This window comes from Papio anubis, unplaced genomic scaffold (genome assembly GCF_008728515.1).
Source record: "Papio anubis isolate 15944 unplaced genomic scaffold, Panubis1.0 scaffold268, whole genome shotgun sequence".
NCBI classification, from domain to species: Eukaryota; Metazoa; Chordata; class Mammalia; order Primates; family Cercopithecidae; genus Papio; species Papio anubis.
This window is the reverse complement of record NW_022162761.1, coordinates 34993-56226: the sequence shown is the minus strand read 5'-3', so window position 1 is coordinate 56226 and position 21234 is coordinate 34993. Positions and strand designations below refer to the sequence as shown.

Here is a 21234-nt window from a genome sequence, read left to right as displayed (position 1 = left end):
CTTTTCTTTTTCTTTTTGGAATAGTATTATTGTACAGGGAGTGGAAAGAACATCTGATGTTGCTGAAAGAATTAAATTCAGATTCTGGATCTGCCACTTATGATTAGGTGACCTTAGTGGAAACACATTGCTCTGCTTAAAACTTAACCTCTTCATCTCCAAATTGGGGATTATAAAAATACGTTATTATCTCATGACAGAACTGTCAGGATGGAATTAGTGTCTGCATGCATAGATTGTTTCGGGTAATGTATCATAGATGTGTTAGCAGCTTTCCTTATTATTATGCTGCTGGACTTGTAGAACCCTTACTTTAATTTGAAAGTCAATGTCAAATGAGAGTGCGAGAATAGAAATATAAAAGAAAGCATCTTCACCCCCACTCTCTTTTCCTGTATCCATTACAGACATCACTAATAGATTGTTGAGATCTTTGTCCCTGAGACCACACTTTGTCTGAAATGGCCTTCTCAAGCAGTCATTGCCAATTAATCAGTGTTGGCTTTAAAACCTATATGCTACTTTAGTGCTTTACTTTAGAGTCTTGAACTGATGGAAGAAGCAGTTGCATTAAAAACAGTCTTGTAAATGGTTTAATGTCCATGGGCAAATGCTCATGTCACCATCAGCAACCATATTGTTCTCTTCTTTCATAATAGTGAAGTTTTGCCTAGATACCTGGTTCCTCACAATCAAACTAAACTTTTTGGTCTGTTTTTTTATTTATTTTTATTTTTATTTTTTATTTTTTTGCGGCTGGATATAGCCACTAAGTATAAGTTTTGGCCAGTGGGATGTAAACTGTAGTGTTGTGTGGAAATTTCTGCAAACCATTCTTAGGAGGCAATTGGTGTAAGCTGTTTGCTGCTCTTCCTCTTGTTCTTTTCCTGAATTCTGCTGCCTGGAACATGGACCTACCACGAGAATGATGCAACAGTAAGCTGGAGGAGCTTATGTCCTTGAAAATATTATTGAGCAGGGCTCTGTTCTAGCCCCCGATTAACCTTCTATTTGTTTAGGACACCGTTATATAGCCATTGCAATCTGCTGGAAGTTTGCCGTTTGCCATAATGCTTTGTTTATTTAACCCTCCTCATTAGAAATTCTTAGCAGATTAGGAGGAAGCCAAAACAAAACACATTCACTTTAGGGATAGGGAGGCATTAGAAAGACTTTCGTATACTTTGCCAGGTTGGAAAAGCTTGCAATGTTGATGTCCCGTAAGTGGCAGCAAGGATGGGATGATGTGACAGAGCAACACATTGGGAAACTGGGAAGCCAGATTTTAGTTTAGGCCCTAATAAGTTATTTGAAATTGTTCTAACTACATAGAACCTCAATTTTCTATTAAAAACGATGTATATGTCTGACAAGAGGTGGTAAGAGGTTTAGGTCAACAGGGGAAGGTGGAAGATGGTGAGGACATGAGCGAGAACAGGTCAGGAGGTTTCCAGATCCGAGATACCCAGCTGTCAATTTGAGGACTGGCCTGTTCTCTTGCAGATGCCCAGTCAGGGGATTGACAAATAAGAAACAGTCAAGAAGTGATACATTTGTATTGTGACACCCCCATATTCGTGCACATGGCCAATGCACCTCATAAATCTAGGGTGAATAGTTGCCTACATTTTGGTATGCACTGCTTGATCTGAATTTCTATCACAAAGTCCCACTTCCACTCTTGTATTTCTATATATTGTGCTTATGTTTGAATATCTATATTTATACTGACTACAGTAAAAACGTATATAATAAAGTCATTCACCATCAAGAACAGCTTTTCATCTGCTTTGTCAGAACATCATTTAAATAGCTACGTTCTGTTAATGCACAGTAGTTAAATAAACTCCAAGATTCTTATTCTGCAATAACCCATTAAATCATCTTAAATACTATGTCATAATGACAACTTAATGCAACCAGATGTGATATTTGGGGATTAAAAAAATACTTTTCTAAAGACATAGCTTCCTGATTTTACATTCTCAAGCCCGTTTGCACAGCTGTTAAATCTCTTGGCTCTACTTTCTATGGGTGTATATCACTTATGTTCTGCTTCATGCATGACATTACTGAAGTGCAAAGGAGTGTTCCCCAGGACATTGTGATACGTACTTGTGTGATATCTGCATCAGCGTAATTTTGTTTTCAAGGCATGATTTTCTCCCTTTTGAAAGGTGCAAATAAATTGGATCGTGTGTCGACATGAGAGCGCTAATAACAGGTCTTGCAAGGTGTCCCATGGTCTGAGAGTCATGGTAAGTCACTGGCGCCCAAAAGAACAGTGTTCGTCACACCCAGGCTAGATAGAAGGTTGGTGGCTTGCATCATGTACCACTGAAATGTGCTTATCCACATCTGGCTTAAGAATTACTTCCTGGTAGTGTATTGACACCATCAAAATAGTAATGTAATACCTCTAGTTTCTGCCCTGCATTGCAATTAATTATTCACAAGAGGTGTAAGCTTTATAATACTTAAAGTTTCTATGTCATATGGAATTGGAAGTGAACTTTTGAACTTCTGATTTTATCAGTTGGTATAAAAGTTGGCAAAATTAAAAGTTTGTGTATGTGATGAACCATCAAAGAGGAAGAACCCATTTGACAACCATGTTATGCACTGTGTGCAGAGAAGGATAATGCCAGCATCAAGCAGGAATCCTAGAAATTAGGTCATAACAGGCAGTGCAAGTGGGCCCTAATGAACCCAGATTCATATCTGTGGTGAAATTATATGCTGGATAATGTCCTCAGAAAAGCTGCCATGTTTCAATCTGGAAAGAAGCCCATTGCTGATACAACAAATCAATTGATAAGAAGTGTCTTTATTGCACTCAATAAAAGAACAGCACAACCCCAAATAAACATACACGGCTCATAAAACAAATTGCTCACCTAAAATGAATTACACACTAAGTTTTTTTTTTTTTTTAGTAAATTATGCCACAGAATATTCAGTGATGTATCCATCCACTAAAGAGTAAGATTATAAACCGCACTAAAAGTAAATGTTTCCATGTTTCTTTTTAGTTTCGTTTTTTTTCCAAGCTACAGGATTACCAAGAGCAAAATGTAAAAGAAAAAAAAGTGGTAGAAATGGCCTGTTTTGTGAAATATAGGAAAAAATATACCATCTGTGATTTAGCACAGTTCTCAATATTCCATCTGTGATCTGAACACAGTTCTTAGCAAAGGCTGAATCCCATTGTAGTTCAATATGATTTTTAAAAAAGTTTTTCTAAGAAAACTACTTTTGTAACATACTATTATTCCTGGCATGGAGTATCTTTTGAATGAAATAGTAAATATGGCTTTTACAACTGTTCTAATGATTTGTTGTTGTTGTTGTTATTGCATGCAAGGGCTTAACATTCTGAACAGCTAATAAACTAGACCCTTGTTCTAGCACCCTCCCAGAAAGCCTCACTGTAAAAGAAGTATATTTTGAATTCTGTGAGATGGGCCTTTGTTTCTGCATTCATCTAGTAAACAAATGTTTATTACCAAGCATTCTGTTAGAGGAATTTCCATGTATAAGGGAATCTAAAAGTATTAAATGACATTATGATGTTGCTTCAGTCAATGTAGTTTTGCTCAGTATTAAAAAGAAAACATAATAGCACATAGCACAATGATTCACTTGTCTTTTCTTAAGGCAATGCTGACCTTTACTCATTTCTCTCTGATGAGCTTATCTGGTGATATGAAGCCACACATAGGAAGTCACCAGCCCACATCAAATAATAAAAGAACAGGGTTTTTCAAGCTCAGGACTATTGCCACTTTAGACCAGATACTTCTTTGCTGTAGGGGGCTGGCTGTACCCTATGTGCACTCTGGGATGTTTAGCAGCATCCCTGGCCTCTACTTACTAGATTCCAGTGGCAACCCTCCCCTGAAATTGTGAAAATCCAAAATGCCTTTAGAAATTGCCAAATGTCCCCCAGGAAGAAGATCACTTTTGGTTGAGAACCACTTGTATAAAAGGAATCATTAGATTTTCGTATTATCAACTGTTGGAAACTATGGTTTTATTTTTTTTCTTTTTGCAGGGTAGCAGCCAGTGCTTTGTACCTAGTTTCTTGTTGTGAAGATGTATGTGATGGAAACTGATACTGAGCACAGAAATGATGGGAGTGGGAAATGGTTTAGGAGAAGGTAAGGCTGAGAAAACCGTTCTGTAATGCATCAAGATCAGGCATGAGACCAACTCACTAAGCACAGTCCACTAATCGCAGATGTCTTTGGCCATCATTCATTTCTTCTTGCTGTATCCTTAATGTGGGGTTTTCAGCCCTTCTTGGCTGGGAGAAATCTCATTTTGCAAATCTTGGCTCCAATGTCTTCTCCATCTTTTCTGTGAGGGCTTCCCATGTCACAGTGGTAACAAAAAAATTCTCTTTTTGCTTCCATGTCGTGGAACTTTGCTTACCTCAACTTATTGATTTTCATATTGTTTAATGTTTTAGTTAATTAGTTGGATACCTTTCTCTCTTAAGATTTTATAAACTCTTTAGATCTAGACTGTCATCTCTATAGCCCATATCATCTAGTCTAGGGATGCATTTGCCTGTAAGCAACAGAAATCTGCCTTAAGGTAACTTTACCAGGGAGTTTGCTTCCCTTACCTCATAAGAAGCTTTGGTTAGGAGGCAGCTGAAGTCATTGGTTCAGCAGCTCAGCAACGCCTAGACTAAATCTCCAAAATTGTCTTGGCATTGCCGTCTTGGTCACAAGGTGGTAGCTGCTCAGCCAGCCTTTCTCTGCATTCCAGGCAGATAGGAATAGGGTTCTGAAGAGACAAGCAGCATTCCTTTATATCTCATAGGTCAGAACTGAGTCACCTGGCAATTCCTATCTGTAGCAAAGGTAGGGGTGTTGATTTTTTTCTTTTTTCTTTTTTTTTTTTGCAGACACTGTAGTAGTAAATGGAAAAGGAAAGGAGATTGGATTGGATTTTGAATCTGCCATCTGCCAAAGGCTAACAGCATGCTGAGTGCTTGTGCTTGTGGAAGGACTTGACCATTCAGCTGTGTTCAAGCAGAAACTCTTCATCACAAGGTCTTCTGGTGCAGGAGGAACAAAGACTAACACTTTAGAAAGACACTTGCTTTAGTGTGACATAAAACCATAAATTAAGCTTTAATTTGGCAACTGCTTTTCAAAGAAGAGCTTCATAAATCATCACGCATCCTTATCATCCTGTGCTTTAATTTTTAATGGCACACATAATGAAATCAACAAAACAAATGTGGTAAGAGAAGGCACAGAAATCAGATGAGAATATGGGAAAAAAGGAAGGCACTCATGAGCGATCCATGTATACTGTGCAGGAAGGTAGCGGGGAGGGAGGGAGGGAGGACTTGGAAGGCAGAAAGAAACTAAAAACCTCCTGATGTGAGCAGTGGAATCACATGCATTTTGATAAAAGGGTCACATGTTAAAATGTGATTTTAAGATTAATCTGCTAGAACAATGCAATATTATTGTTTCTTTTCCAGACCACCTGAAAACTCAGATCAAATGGAGTAATGATTTGAAATTTAGTTGACCCTTTCCTTTTGGTCTTAACACTTTCCCAAATAGTCTTGTATAAAGTTCATAAACTTTTCTTTTTGAATTTGTGCTTGTATTTCTTTTTCTTTCCCAAATATTCATATTGAGATTTTTACCCTGCAACCACGGGGTTAAGCAGAACACATTATTTTATTTTCTTCTTCAGTGAGTGTGTCAATTTGAACAAGACTGGCCAAATTGCTTTCTTTCTTTCTTTTTTCTCCTAAATCAAACTGTCTATTCTGAAGAGGAGCACGTTGTGGTTCTATTAAACAAAATAACACGTTCTGCTCCGATATTTAACAGGGCGAAGCTCAGCCTCACCGTCTCTCTGCTTCACTGACAAGAGAGCTTACTGAGGAACAGTTTTCCCCCTTTGAGAGGTCTCGAGAGGGTCTGTCACATTTTTTTTTTTTCTTTTTTTGTTCCCAGCGATTTCTGTTGCTGCAATGGGGCTTGGCTGTGATAAATGACATAAGCTTGTTGTACCTTACATGCAAATTCAGAGAAAGAAAAATGGGAAGTAGAAAGAGGAGATTTCACTTTCCTTATCTAAAATAATCAGCTTTACTTAATTGATTTGTGGGCCTTTTCTCATGAAACAGTAAACCTATTAGAAGAGAGACAAGATAATAAATTATGGAAAGATCTTTGCAAAGGCTTGTCATTGGTTAGTAATGGTGACTGTAAGGACACAGGATTGATCACATCAGGCTGGCTCTTGATCCATCTAGTCCAGTAGCCTGTCATTGGCACTTGCACCAGGAGAAGTGATTGGTCTTCACGATGTTTCCATTAAAAGTTGTTTATCCCTAAACATCCCACTAGACAATTAATGCTGTAACACCTATGCATTTGCTCAACTGCGGGTTTATGTTTGTAATTTCTACTACCTCCTGAGGAAAATGACACATTTTTTATTGTTTGTGGGGTTTTGTCTGGCTTTACTATACACTCATAGATGTTCTGATTCTCCCTGGTATTCTAAGCTTTAAGAAATGGATCATACTTAGGATCATAGAGATCATACACAGTGGCTTATGTCTGTAATCCCAGTACTTTGGAGGCTGAGGTTGGCAGATCACCTGAGGTCAGGAGTTTGAGACCAGCCTGGCCAACATGGTGAAACCCCGTCTCTACCAAAAGTACAAAAATTAACTGGGCATGGTGGTGGGCACCTGTAATCCCAGCTACTCAGGAGTCTGAGGCAGGAGAATCTCTTGAACCTGGGAGGCGGAGGGTGCAGTGAGCAGAGATTGTACCATTTCACTCCAGCCTGGGTGACAGAGTGAGACTCTGTCTCAAAAAATAAGAGATCACAGTGAACATTCTTGGGTTTGGAAAGCAAGATAATATTCCTCTTATCCATACTCTTATTAGTTTGAAAATTATAAAAGCAATATGTCATAAAAGTATATAAAATAGAAAAAATCAGAGAAATAGATGTGCAGAAGTATGTGTGTTGCAATACTGATGGCAAGAGGTAAAATTTGGGAACAAACTAAACACCCATCAATAGTGAAACAGTTACATAAACTGTTGCCACAAACACATCACAGAAATCTATGCAGCTATTAAATAGGTAGATATTTGTATATTGGCATAGAAATTCCTTTTTCCAAGACATATTTTTCATTGAAAAAAGCAAGTTGCAGCACAATACATGAAGTATGACAGCATTTATATTGCTGAAAACAACACGATTACACATTTTTACAACTATGTATGTGTCTATGTTAATGCAGAGAGAAGATGCCCACCCTGGAGGGGCTAGGCATGGAAAAGGCCAGGAAGTATTTTTGACTTACATTTAAATATTTTACAAAATATGTCATCTGAAGCTAGTGTATTTACAAATAAATGTGCTGGGCGTGCTGGTGGGTGCCTGTAGTCCCAGCTACTCAGGAGGCTGAGGCAGGAGAATGGCGTGAACCCAGGAGGTAGAGCTTGCAGTGAGCCAAGATTGCGCCAATGCACTCCAGCCTGGGCGACAAAGCCAGATTTCATCTCAAAAATAAATAAATAAATAAATAAATAAATAAATAAATAAATAAATAAAATACTTGTTTAAAATGAAGGGGGAAATAAGATTCTGAATTTTCTTATACTAACAAAAGTCCTATGATTTTTAAGGTTTTCCTTCTAATAATTTTCCATTTGTTTCTATTTTTACATAGTTGTGCTAAGCACAAACACAACATTTAAAATATTACATATAATTATATTTGAATACAGATAAGTGTATATATATGTATATAAAATAAATATAGACAAAGATGAAGAGGAAAACCAAAGTATCCCATAATTCCAGTGTCCGCACAGTCCTATTTAATAATGTGGATGCCTAGGAAATGCAAGAAGTTCAGAAAGGAATAGAGAAAAATGGAGACTTTGCTCATTTTGCCTCTAAGCACCCTTCACCCAATTTCCTGAGGACAGTTGCTAGTAATGCTTTTAGGGGGGAAAACAGTGTGTGTGTATATATATATATTCACCACAGCTAATATTTAGTAGGCATTTATTATGTTACTATCAGACACTGTTCTAAATTACTTTGTAAGAATTAGCCCATTTAATTCCCACAGCTCTATGAGTTAGGGTCTATTGTTGTTACCATTTCACTGATGAAGAAGCTAAGGCACAGAGAAGCTAAGGAGACTGTTGACAATCACACAGCTAGAAAGTGGTAAAGCCGGGATTCAAATCCAGAGAATCTGGCTCCTGATTCTCAGTATTACCTAGTGCACAATGCTGCCTCGATTACAATAGGTCCTTAATATCACAAACTTATCTAATACCATATGTCTACATGGATCTTTAAATATCACACAAGGCGCTAGACGTGGTGGCTTATCCCTGTAATCCTAGCACTTTGGGAGGCAGAGGTGGGTGGATCACTTGAGGTCAAGAGTTTGAGACCAGCCTGGCCGACATGGTGAAACCCCATCTCTGCTCAAAATAAAAAAATTAGCCAGGCGTGGTGATGGGCACCTGTAATCCCAGCTACTCGGGAGGCTAAGGCAGGAGAATCACTTGAACCCAGGAGGCAGATGATGCAGTGAGCCGAGATCGTGCCATTGCACTCCAGCCTGGGCAACAGAGCAAAAACTCTGTCTAAATACATACATACATACATACAGACAGACATATTACACAAGGAGGTCACAGCATACCTGCTATGCTAAATCTTGCATTTTCCTTTTAAAAAAAGTTACCTTAATATCAGCTGATTCTAAGGACCTTTATCCTTTTAATAAATAACAACGTTTTCTATTGTAGGGAAGCAACTCTATTCATGAATGCTACTGCTATTTACTATTTCTTTTTGATTTTTTTCACTTTTCTTGTTTTATTTATGTTTTCTCCCTCTTCTGGGGTCAATTTTGTACCTTGTATTTTCCTTGAAAATGCTCTACTTTGTTTCTGTTTTGTGTTTCTTTCATTCCTGTCCTCACCTTTATTATCTTCTTCCATGTGTTATGTGAGTTTATTTTATTTTTGTTTTACTTAACATTTTGAATTGGATGTTTAAGTCATTAACTTTTTCTTATTTAATTATGTAGGTTTTAATGCCATGAGTCTAAAAAACACATTTTTCCTTGCGGTTCTGACTTAAAAAACAAAACAAGAATTACTTAAGAGACAGTTTAGAATTTTCTAGATGGTTGACTTTTTCCTTTCTAATTTATACGTCTTTCCTGACTTACACTTCTTGTTTGATGATTAAGTCTTTTAAAAAATATTATCAAGGCTTATTATAACATTTACCCTTTCCTGCTCATATTTCCCATAGTAATTTAGCTTTTAATTGTATATTTAAATATGTTTCATTTTCATATCTAGCACATAGTTTCTTTCATTGAAAATGCAACATTATTGTTTCATTCCTTATCATTTTTGATGAAAAAAGCATGATATTCTGCATATATCATAATTTCCTTGGCCATTTCTTTAGCGTTAGATATTCAGGTTGCTTCCAGTTTTCCTCTCCTACTTATTACACTGAAATCACTTTTCTTAAGGATGTGTTCCTTCACCCCATATTTTGCACTACTACAATGAGAGAATTCTCTAAGTGGGATTGTGTTGGTCACATTGAAGCCCTAGGCAATCTATACCTCTCAGCCTTGAGCAGCCCCGATTCCTGCAGGAACCGTGTTAGGCTGCCCTCCTATGGCTGTCACTTTAACTGCACCTGCATGGTTACTTCTACCCTGTTAATGTTGGTCCTCGGAACTGTACTGGGCGATTCAATGAGAGACTGCTCTCTTTGAAGTGAGTTGGTTTCTCTTTACTCCTAGGACGTTCTTTCTTGATGCCCCGCATTTTCATATACTAAATCTCAGAACCCTTCCCCAAGTCATCTGTGAGAGTTGAGACTGACGACATTGCTGTAAAAGAACCAAGAATTTGTACTCTAAGAATAGTTGGGATCATTTTTCTGTAAGCTAGTTGTCATGCACTTATCTATATAAAAAACTACCTACCACTTTTTATGTTCACACAAAACTTTGAAATATTTCTCTGCAAGTTAATACCTGTCACATTTTAATTTTATATATAATGTTACTTTGTAAATGAAAACAGTTTTTCTTACGTATTTCCAGTAGTAATGAATGGCTGGGCTGGGGCTGACCCATAGACTTGTCCACAAGGGAGGCTAGAGAACCAATCTCTTGCTACAAAACGAGACTTTTCTGCAGTGGTGTTGGTGCAATGTGGCAGGCTGAGCTCATTCTCCTGTTTTGAAATTTGTTCAAGCCAGCACACATTGAGAGCCTCTCTTGACCGTATTCCCTTACTTTCCATGTCCTACCAATTCTATTTGTCAAGTATCACTCAAATCCATCCATTCCTCCTCCCACTGCCAGCACCCTGCCAGTTCTAGGTGCATTGGTATCTTACCTCGATTTCTGCATGAGCCTCCACCTATCTCCTGCTTTCAGACTTACTTTTTAGTCCCTTCTCTGCTTAGAAGTGAGAAGTATTTATTTTTTATTTTTTAGTAAATGGAAGAGTCTTGTTCTGTTTCCCAGGCTGGAGTGCAGTAGAGTGATTGTAGCTCACTGCAGCCTTGAACTCCTGGGCTCAAGTGCTCCTCTTGACTCAGCCTCTCAAGTAACTGGGACTATAGGTGTCCCACCACGCCAGGCTAATTTACTTTTTTTTTTGGTAGAGACAGGGTCTCACTGTGCTGCCCAGAATGGTTTTGAATGCCTGGTCTTAAGCGATCCTCCCATCTCAGCTTCACAAAGTGCTAGGATTACAAGAGTAAGCCACCATGTCTGGCCCTGGAATTTTTTTTTTCTATGACTTTTTTTTTGTTTGTTTTTTTGGGTTTTTTTTTTGCATAAAAGCCTTTGGTAGTCTCTGTAACTCTTGTAATCAAATTAATATTTATTAACATAAGCAGGCTGTGCTTCCTCTGCTGCTTCTAGGCCCTTCTGCATGCTGTTCTCTTGGAACACGCTTCTCTCTCTTCTCTATGGGGCTAAATTTGACCAATCCTTAATGCCAATCCTAGGTTTGTCTTCTCTGGGGAAATTTTCCTGCATCTTCCAGGTTTCCTGAATTTATGTCTCCTGTAATCCAGTATTCCAAATTTCTCATATTGTGTTAGTTCCAACCAATGAGATTGCAAGCTCTGTAAAGATGAGGGTATCTTGGTCATGTCTGCTATATCTGTTAGACATTGTGTTTGACTACTAAGAGCAGAAACTAAACAGAATGTGATGAAAGGATGTTTTTCTCACATATCACAGTCTAGAGGAAAGCATGTCAGAGCTGGTGTGAGGGCTCCAAAGGTTCACTGGAAAACCGGGCTTCCTCTATGTTGCTGCTCTGCATTCTTATCACTTGGCTTTCATCCTTAAGGTTGCCTCATGGTCCAAAACAGCTGCCAGAGCTCAAGACATTACATCCATGATCCAGACAGAAAAATGAAGAAGAGAAGGACAAAAGGAGTTTGCACAGCCATTTTTCTACCTTTTAAAGAGATTTCTCATAACCCTCTCCAATAATGTCAGCTTATATCTCATCAGTGAGAACTTAGTTTTGTGGATGTACCTAGCTGAAAGCTAGGCCAGGAAATAGTCCTGGAAACAATACCACCCCAACTAAAACAGGCTCTATTATTGGGAAGGAAGATAGGAAAGAAGATAGGCTGGTGACTGGCCTGATGTCTGGGTGCTTCCCTCTCTTTCTAGAGCTCCCCAGTTATTAGTGTGCACCTGTGGAAGTCCTGCCTCAGTTCCTCAGCTATCAGTGGAATATCACAGGGGCATTAAAGAAATGAAAGAGTGCATTTTTCTGTTTAATCTTTGCAGCAATCCTTGGAGGTAGGGACCTTTGTTATCCCCATTATATAGACAAGGAAACAGGCTATGACCTTAGTAAGTCATTGTGAGGAGATATATATATATATATATATATTATGAATGTGTGTGTGTAAATTCTGGCACCATGTTTTTTTTTTGTTTGTTTGTTTTGTTTTTTGTTTTTGTTTTGTTTTTTTTAGACATGGTCTCACTTTGTCACCCGGGCTGGAGTGCAGTGGCACAATCATGGCTCACTGCAGCCTTGACCTCTTTGGGCTCAGGTAATCCCCCCACCTCAGCTTCCCAAGTAGCTGGGACTACAAGCACACACCACCATGCCCAGCTCATTTTTGTAGTTTTTTTGGAGAGATGGGGTTTTGCCACATTGCCTAGGCTGGTCTCAAACTCCTGGGCTCAAGCGATCCACCTGCCTTGGCCTCCCAAAGTGCTGGAATTACAGGTGTGAGCTACTATGCCCCATCTCTGACGCCATTTGTAATGGTGATGAGAATTGATTTAAGTGCTGGTGTCCTGAAGCACCTGGCCACGACACTCAACTCAAACTAAGAGAATCAAAGAGGGGAGGAAAGACCAAACAGGAATGGACTAAGTGAAGAGGGTAGGATGGGGAAGGAGGTCTAGCTTCCTGTCATCATTTTCCACTTCTTGGCTAGCATGTAAATTCTTTGTGGGAGGTCCACATCCTTTCTGTATTCTTCATAACTGGGTGTGAAAATAGGCACATCGATCATAATGGCAATTTGGTTTTCTAGAAGATAAATTTAGGGCCACTGTCAACCTCATTGGTGAATTGTGCCTATTACAAATAGATGGTCCCTCTGGATGTATGTGACAGGCAAAAGGAAATGCTCTCCCTCTAGGTGAAGGAAAAGGTACCCACCCTAGACTCTAGGGTCTGTGGCTTTGGAGTTGGCCCCCATGTGTACCTTCAGCCAGGCATCTTGTTCAGTGCACCCCTTGCACACCATTGCCAATCAGAAGTCATTGATCATGTCCTCCAGATTCCTGGCTCCTGGTCCTGGAATATGGCAACTCCATCTCTCCAGTGCTTGGGTCCCTGACACCAGGAAGGACAAGTAACAAGTGTGTGTCCCATTGGGAAGGCGGTGAAATTGACCAGCACAAGATCTTTTCCAAGAGTGGGTTCTGATGGGGGCAAGAGGAAGCAATCCCTTGAGGCTCCAAGGATCTGGGAATCTCTACTTGCTGTGTTTATCCTCAGAATCACTCTTCAAGACCCCAAGGGCTTGAACAGGGTTGAAAAGGAGTGATTTTGAGGATTAGCACAGCAAGTAGATTCCCAGAGACAGACTTCTGCTCCCTCCCAGAGAAGCCTGGTATGGATTTCCTTAAGCATGCCCCTCCTTGCATCTGTACCTTGAAAATAACTTCAGGGAAAATAACTTTATTTATTCCTCATTATTTTTATGTGACTAATAAATTACAAATAATTCCGGTACTCCTTCCTAACAGCAATTAGGATAAACAATAAGAATCATTTCTGCTGCTTGACAATTAAGGTTCTAATGAGTGAAACTGAAGTCTTATGATGAGGATTTGGACAATTCATTAGTTGGAAGCATAAGCATTTTAAAAAGCTAATGAAGTCTTTAGCTACATTTTCCAAACAAAACAAAACAAAAAAAATGAACAGGAGAGACAGACGCCAGAAATAGGTCATATTCTTCACATTAGTGGAAAAAACCTTGCTAAGAGAAATCTTTCAAAAGGATATAAGAACAGAAAGTTAGAATGGTTTGAAATCTACGGTACCATCATGGAACACTAGAAGCTCAACTAGTTTTGCCAATCTAAACGTACAGCTCCATGAATTTTTACATCTGCACACACATGTGCAGCCACCATGCAAATTAAGAATGAACACATTTCCATTACTCCAGAAAGTTCCCCGTGTCCCTTTCCAGGCAATCAGCACCCCAGAGGCAACCACTGAGCTATTTTCTGTCTCTCTTCATTTGCCTGTCCCAGAACTTCATCTAAATGGAACCCGAATAACACAGTGCATAGCATAGTCTTTGGTATCTGCAGCTTTCATTTAACCAAAACCCATGCTGTTGCTCTTTTCAGCAGCTCATTCCCTTGATTTTATTTATTGATTTATTCTAGACAGAGTCTCATTCTGTTGCCCAGGCTGGAGTGCAGTGGCACAATCTCGGCTCACTGCAACCTCTGCCTCCCATGTTCAAGCCATTCTCCTGCCTCAGCCTCCCAAGTAGCTGAGATTATAGGCGCTTGCCACCGCCTAGCTAATTTTTGTATTTCTAGTAGAGTCGAGGTTTCACCATGTGGCCAGGCTGGTCTCGAACTCCTGACCTCAAGTGATCCGCCTGCCTTGGCCTCTCAATTTGCTGAGATTACAGGCGCGAAACACCGTGCCGGGCCAGCAACTCATTCCTTTTAATTGCTGAAAGCAATTCCATAGTGTGAATATACCACAGTTTGTCCATCCGTTTTCCTATTTATAAACATTTGGATTGTTTCCAGTTTGGGGCGATTAGGAATAAAGCTGCTTTGAGCATTCTTGTGCACGTGTTGTGGCGCTCAGCACTCCTTCCTAACGGTGGAATTTCCATGTCACTGGGTGGAGTGTGCTGAATTTCATTAGAAACTGTCTTATGGGATTTTTTGTTTGTTTTGTTTTGTTTTTAGCTAGCCCTCCTCCTCCTCCTCTCTTTCTACATGATCACTTTGTAAATGCTCGTTGTTGAACTCAGACCTCACCCGTGGGCACGAGCCACAAGATTTAGAATAATTTTGTTCCTTCGGTTTCCTCCTTACCAGTCCTTCAAACCCCTTTTAACTAAGGAGAAACTAATAGAGGCGTCAAATAGTCTTGTCATCAAAACGTGCCTATACATCTCTGAGGGGTGTGAGTGTGAAAAAATAAAAGGTGGTGTGTTACTCAGCAAACGCGAATAGGAAGGCAGAAAGAACCCATGGGCTGAGCAGAGCCTGCTGCCTGGGATGAGGTCCGGTGGAAACCTCCCACTGCCGGGCTCTGGGAGCCGAGGCGCCGCCTCGGGCTTTCTGGCTGTGCGGCGCCACCTCGCGTCGGCAGGGCCGGGTGTCGGGCTTGCTCAGTGCCTCGTTTCCTGGGGGTTTAGGAAATCATCGGGTCTGGGTGACGTCTGTTGCCAGAAACCAGAGAGCTCTTCTCAGCATCCTTGGTCTTAATTGTCCACAGTTCCTGACCTCCCTGGAAAGGGTCCCTGTGTGAGCATCTCGTATCTTGGCCCCTGAGTCCTCGTTGAACCGACAGGCCACCTTTATTCAGTTTCTTCTTCCTGCAGTCCCAAGACCATCACGACCATGGACAGCAGCCTGGGACCAGCTGAACTGCCGCGCCTAACTGCAGCGCTTTCCTCCCCTCAGTCCTTCCACTGTCTCTCTGCTGGCTCTGCCTGGACACTTCTGCCAGGATGGAGTCACATTTTAAAAGTTCTTCCGGGAAGCCAGAAAGGAAATTGACAGTGAGAATCCACTTCTCTCGGATAGGGTAGGTGTGCCAGGTTGTGGCGCATTACGTGTTTAATCTTCCAACAGGCTTGTGAGGCAGGTATCATGATCCCATTTTTAAATGGGGGAAAATGAGGTTCAGATAGGTTAAGGATTTTGCCCAAGGTCACACAGCAGTTCTAAAAAGAACAAGATCTCAAACTTATTACTGGCTGATTCCTCAGTACAATGGTGTTTTTCAGGAGTCCAATGTGCCCCCCTGCATCCTTCCCCCGCTCCGCCACCATTTCATTTCCTTCTCCCACCTTTACATCTTGTCCTGCTCTCCTGTAGATGCTCCTGCTTTAGATGCCACATGGTGCATTGTTGGGAAGGAACCCCAGTTGACCCTTTCAGACTACTGCCTCAGCCCCCAACCACTCTCCTTAGTTTCCTTGATAGTACCCAACCAATTGCAGGCACCGATTACCATCATTCTCCACCTGTGACCTGTAGCTTATTGCTTATGAGAAATAAAGAACCCTCCTGAAATTTGCAATGCTTTAGTCCTTTAATGCCATTTTCCCCCATAGTGATGCTTTTAATGAAACAAGTAGAAAAATAATAATGTAGAGCAGGAAGGGTCTTTGAAGTCCACTTAGTTCTGGCAGTGCAGGATAATAAGCGGGGAGCCAGAGTGTTTAAGAGTTTTGTCCAGCGTGACTTACCAGTGTGGACATCAGAGCCAGGATTGGTTAGAGGGAGGGTAAAAAGATATGCACTTACAGAAATGAAATTGGAGGGAAACAGTCACCTGTCCAGGGGGCCTTGAGAGTCCACAAGCATGTCCCTCTCCAGTCAGTGTAGAGGTGCTCTATTACGGGTTGAATTGTGTTCCTCCAAATTCCATGTGTGGAATTCCTAACCCCTAGTACCTCAAAATGTGACCCTATTTGGAGGTAGGATCTTTACAAAGGTAATTAAATTAAAATGAGGCCATTAGTGTGTGCTTTAATCCAATCTGACTAGCATCCTAATAAAGGGAAATGTGGATGAAAACATGCACACAGGGAGAACACCACGTGGAGATGAAGGCAGGCATTTGCCAGCCAGGGAACAGCAAAGATGGCCAGTGACCCACCAGGAGAGAGACCTGGAGCAGATACTCCCTCATAGCCCTTAAGAAGGAACCATCCCTGCTGACACACCGTGCTTTTAGACTACTAGGCTCCAAAATTGTGAGACACCAAATTCCTGTGTTTAACCCACCCAGCCTGCAGTGCTTTATTACAACACCCTAGGAAATGAGTGCATGCTCTACTGGCTTGCCAAGTTGGGGACAGAGTCAGACCCATGTGCTAAGGACATCACGGTGATGACTATCCTCTGTCTGTGAGGGACTGTGTTATGCATTTGCTAAAAGATTGCAATCTCTTTCCTCATAAATCTGAATTGTTTCCACCCAGAAATGATATGAAACCAGTTAGAAATGCCAAACTCTTGTCTCACAAACCATTCTGGTTGAAAGGGAAATAACCTGTTTTTGCAGGGCCATGACTAAGGTGAGGGGAATGAGGCACCTGGGATGCAACACTTTCTCTTAGGTGCTGACTGCATGTTTGCTCTGCTCTGAGACTTCATGTCTCCGGAAACTTTGCAGCCCGGGTGTATCTTTCGCCTCACTCTCCTGCACACCCTGCCTATTTGCACCTGGAGCCGAAGAGAAAGAAATAAGCATGAAAGATGTCTAGAAACTGATGTGTGACTGCTGGAACTGCTGTCACAAGCCCCAAGATGATTCTAGAAAAGGAAAGGCTCCTCTGGACAATGCCTTCATTCTCCTGGGGTTTCTCCATTCGCATTGCTGTGCATGGGATCAGTGTTACGATTTTCTATTTTAGTAATTATCTGATCGACAGAGTTGAGAGAATTCCTGGAGAATACATCGGCAACACGTTCTGATTTTATGAGCTCAAGCCGGCTTTGGAATGGGGCTAGGAGGGCAGGAAGAGCTGTAGCTCCATTAGGGATGACCAGCTTGGACTGAGCACTAAAAACAAGTATTTTCCACATGGCAGTATCCAGCCAAAGGATAGAACTTTTATTTTAACTCACAGTGAACTATCTACTTTCACAAGAATCTCAGATGAATCTGAGAATCAGAATCACTTGGCCCTGCACCCTGGAATTATGGTTGCCAGAGACAGTAAATAAAATATAGGAGATTCAGTGAAATTTGGATTTTAGATAAATAATGGACATTTTTCAGAATAAGTATGTCCCAGATATTTCATGGGCATACAAATACAAAAATTAGTTATGGTTTGTCTGAAATAAATTTAACTGTGTAGCCTGTGTTTTATGTGGTAACTCTCCCTGGATCCTGTGTAAGTCAGCAACCTGAATTGATAGCTGGTATTTTATGTGTTCAGGAGAGTGTGATGAGATACAGAGGATTTCTGCTGGTGAAAGTTTACCACCTTTTCTTGGGACTTACATTTTTCCAGGTTCAAAAAGAGGCTTTAATCTTGGTAGATCAAGTGCCTTTAATTATTTAGGCAGGCATATTCCACCTGGAAGAATTGAAACCAGGCCTTTTAGTCTGTAGCAGAGCTACATTGTGGCCGCATAAAGAAATGGAAATAGGGTTGGGATAGCCGCCTGTTTGATTTGGAATTTAAACAATTCCGAAGTCTCTAAGACAAGCCTTTCATTATTTAGGGCTGTTTCTTTGAGGTTTCCTCCCAAAGTTAGTGTTTAGGGACTTAATGTCTTTGAATGTAAATTGATTTTTCTTTAAAAATAGTTTGTTCTTAAGAACCATCTTAAGTAATGAGGCTAAGAATTTCCTTCTGATTGAGGTGATTTGAACTTGTGTCCACAGTGAACCTGCAGGCAAGGGCAAGGTAGGGTTCTCCTCTCAGGAGTGCTCCTCACTGATCCTCCACCCACACATGCATTCCTCCATCCATCTGCTAAACACCCGGGTCAGGCATATATTGAGAAGAGAGTGAGCAAAGATAGTTATATTCTTCAAGGAATTCATAGTCTCCTAGAGAAAACAAACATGTAACGAGACAATTATCTTAAATTTTGACTTTGCCCTGATAGAAGTGGGCACAGGGGATTGTGAAAATACACAGACACAGATGTAGGGTTTAACTTAGGTGCAGGGTAGAGAGGGTGAGAGGGACAAAACCTCCCTCCCTCTCCTGCATTTAAAATAAATCCTACATCTGGAGATATTACTTAGCCAGGTGATATATTTAGAAGGGTGAGGCAAGACTCACTGGTCATTATTTGATTTGTTGGGAAAAGGTAGAGGCAGGAATTTAAGTTGAGTCCTAGATTTCTTACGTGGCACATGACTCGCTGTACCCAGGTGGCTATTTAGGTCTGGATCTTCAAAGTAGCCACTTTTGGAAGAATTGAAGGACTAGGTCATGATGGATGTTGGGAACACTTCAATATGTTTATTCTCTGTGAACATCTCTTGGGAGATTTGACATTGATCAATGAAAAATAGTCACCTCTAGTTTCCAGGAACCAAGAAACAAAAGAGTAGGGGTGGGGGCTGAGTTATTAAGTAACTCACAAGTCCAGTATGGCCTTTTAAAGCTTTCCTTTTCTTTTGTTGGAATCCATGGTATCCTAAGCAAAGGGTACCCATGAGCTGACAGGCTAAATACAGGGAGTATAGGAAAAAGAGGGCCGGCCATATGATCCTGCTTGGTGTGGCAGTGGCTGCTTCCAGAGAGTTGCCCAGCCAATGGAATGAATCAGTAAAACTTGGCAGATTCGCCTTGTGAATTGGACTGCATCATTGGACGGCATGCTGCAACAAAATGGGTAATACCCAGCTCCATAGATTGTATTTTTGGGCAAAATGTACTAGATGAGCTACAGATTGTATTTCCCATGCCTCTGTGACTAATGTTTGCAATTACTGATTGTTGGGGACAGCTCCCACTGGGACAGACATCTTCAGTATCTTTTAATACAAAATTAGTCATGTAGATTCCCTGAGACTTAATGTTTTATTAAATCAGTCTCTCAATTTCTCTCTCTCTGTCTTTTCAGAGGAGAGCTGTGTGCTGTGTGCTCCTGCAAATTTTTTGTTCATGTACATTTAAAGCAAAGTGGGCCGGTTTCTGCTCAGAATTCAAACAAATCCCTTTTCCGGTCAAAATGACAAAAGAACCTAAAAGACAACTCTTTGATCAGCGTGATCAACTATTGGATGATACTTTTGTTCTACACCAGTGCAGCTTGCAGAATGTTTATTTGGCAATAGAAAAAAGGTCACTGTTTTAAGGCAGTTCAGAAACCAAATGTTCCCGTAATATGGCAGCTTTCTCGCAAAGCACCCCTTGGCTTTGCTGCTTTGGAATCTGTGCTTTTGAAAGCTCAAGCTCTTTTAGATGTGTCAGCGTGTGTGTGCGTGTGTGTGTCGGGGGGGAGTTGTGAGGGGAGTCAGTGGTTAGAGGTCTGTTCATTACAAAAGCTGAGGTCTCCACAATAAGGAAAGTATTTATATCACAAGGTGAGTTATTTAAAGACGGGGGTGGTGGGCGGAGAATCTCCGAGCTAGGTGTGACATATGTAGGAACAGAACATTGTGTGCAGAGAAACTTGAATCAGGTTTTGTTTTTTACTACCCAAACCTTTCTCTTAAGCAGCCTTTCTACAACCCGGCCTGAAACAGAAAACCTCTTTAATGAGCTTCTGCGGAATGTCTCTTTACCGCCACCTGTTGTTCAGGAAAATATTAGGGCTCGGACCGGGCCCCGGGAGATGGTCGGCCTGCCTGAGGTGCGTCTCTAGTCTGCACGCCATCCTACATGGAATTCAGTGAGGCACAAGTTACAGAAGTGATGCCAGCCAAGCCTGTCACAGCTAGCGGAGAGAGCTGGAAAGCGACATATTTTATTGACACAGAACAAGCTGCACACTGAGTTACTAATCATTATTGATTTAGAATGTTACAAAGCCATGCTTCCCATTTCAATAGAAGCAATGAAAAGTATTTTAGAGGTGGAAATTGCCTCTTCAAACAATATTAAGGAAAGGTAAGTCGAGGTAAAGAATTCCAAGGTTCGGGTTGTGTTAAACACCATCGCGGCCTCTGATATGCTAATTACAAATACGTGGGAAAAGTTGAAACTAATCACAGCCATGGGTCAAAGCCCTAGTCATCTAAAGTTAACCCAGGTGGCCTACCGTATACATTATATTTATTTTTGCTTCTCTTGGGTATAGTAAATGTGACTGACTTCATTCATTAAAGCTTCAGATTTGGCTTATTTGGTTAACATCTGTTAGGACTGGGGGTCTTACTCTTAATTGGTCCCATCTGGACTGGAGGCGGAACATACAGAGGATGATCTTAATGGACTGAAGAATCCGCACTTTTATATCTTGCAGAAATACTTGATTTTATTTGGTAAGCTAGAACTATAAAATATATATATTATATATATATATTTTATAAAAGATGATTGGGATATGAGAGTTGCATCACTTAAGGTACCAGTACCTGGGACTGTGTGTGTGTGTGTTTAGCGATGCCATGTGTCTTCCTTTCTGGGGTTTTTTCCTTTTTGCAGCTCACACCTCGTGTTGTGGGCGCCATCTTCCTCCTTGTCTGGCTCTAGTTTCCATAGCTGCGGCCGGTCCTCCTCAATTGCACACAAATGCCGTTCTGCACTCAAAGCCACAATGCCACGGGGCATATTAGTGTTCCTGTGCTTCAGATCTCTCTTTATGTAATTTGAGAGCTTATTAATAAGTACCATGTTGTGTGATTGAAAAATAGAAAAGGAGACTCGGCATCAAAAATAAAATCTTAGAAGAACTGAGTTAGAAACACAATGCATTTTTTT

At 40.7% G+C, this 21234-nt stretch overlaps 1 long non-coding RNA gene across 3 annotated transcripts in view; it reads left to right on the top strand.

Annotated features, from left to right (window-relative positions):
• Nucleotides 1-20836, top strand: part of LOC103886070 — a 64951-nt gene extending 44115 nt beyond the window's left edge. For 2 of the 3 annotated variants that reach the window (XR_002523227.2, XR_002523226.2), the window contains 3 exons: nt 2178-2258; nt 4055-4160; nt 4916-5622. This is a non-coding gene — a long non-coding RNA (uncharacterized LOC103886070). Of the gene's footprint in view, nt 1-2177; nt 2259-4054; nt 4161-4915; nt 5623-20031 lie in introns of those variants that run through there. The other variant, XR_002523228.2, reaches the window with a different exon arrangement.
• Nucleotides 20837-21234: the final 398 nt, after the last annotated feature.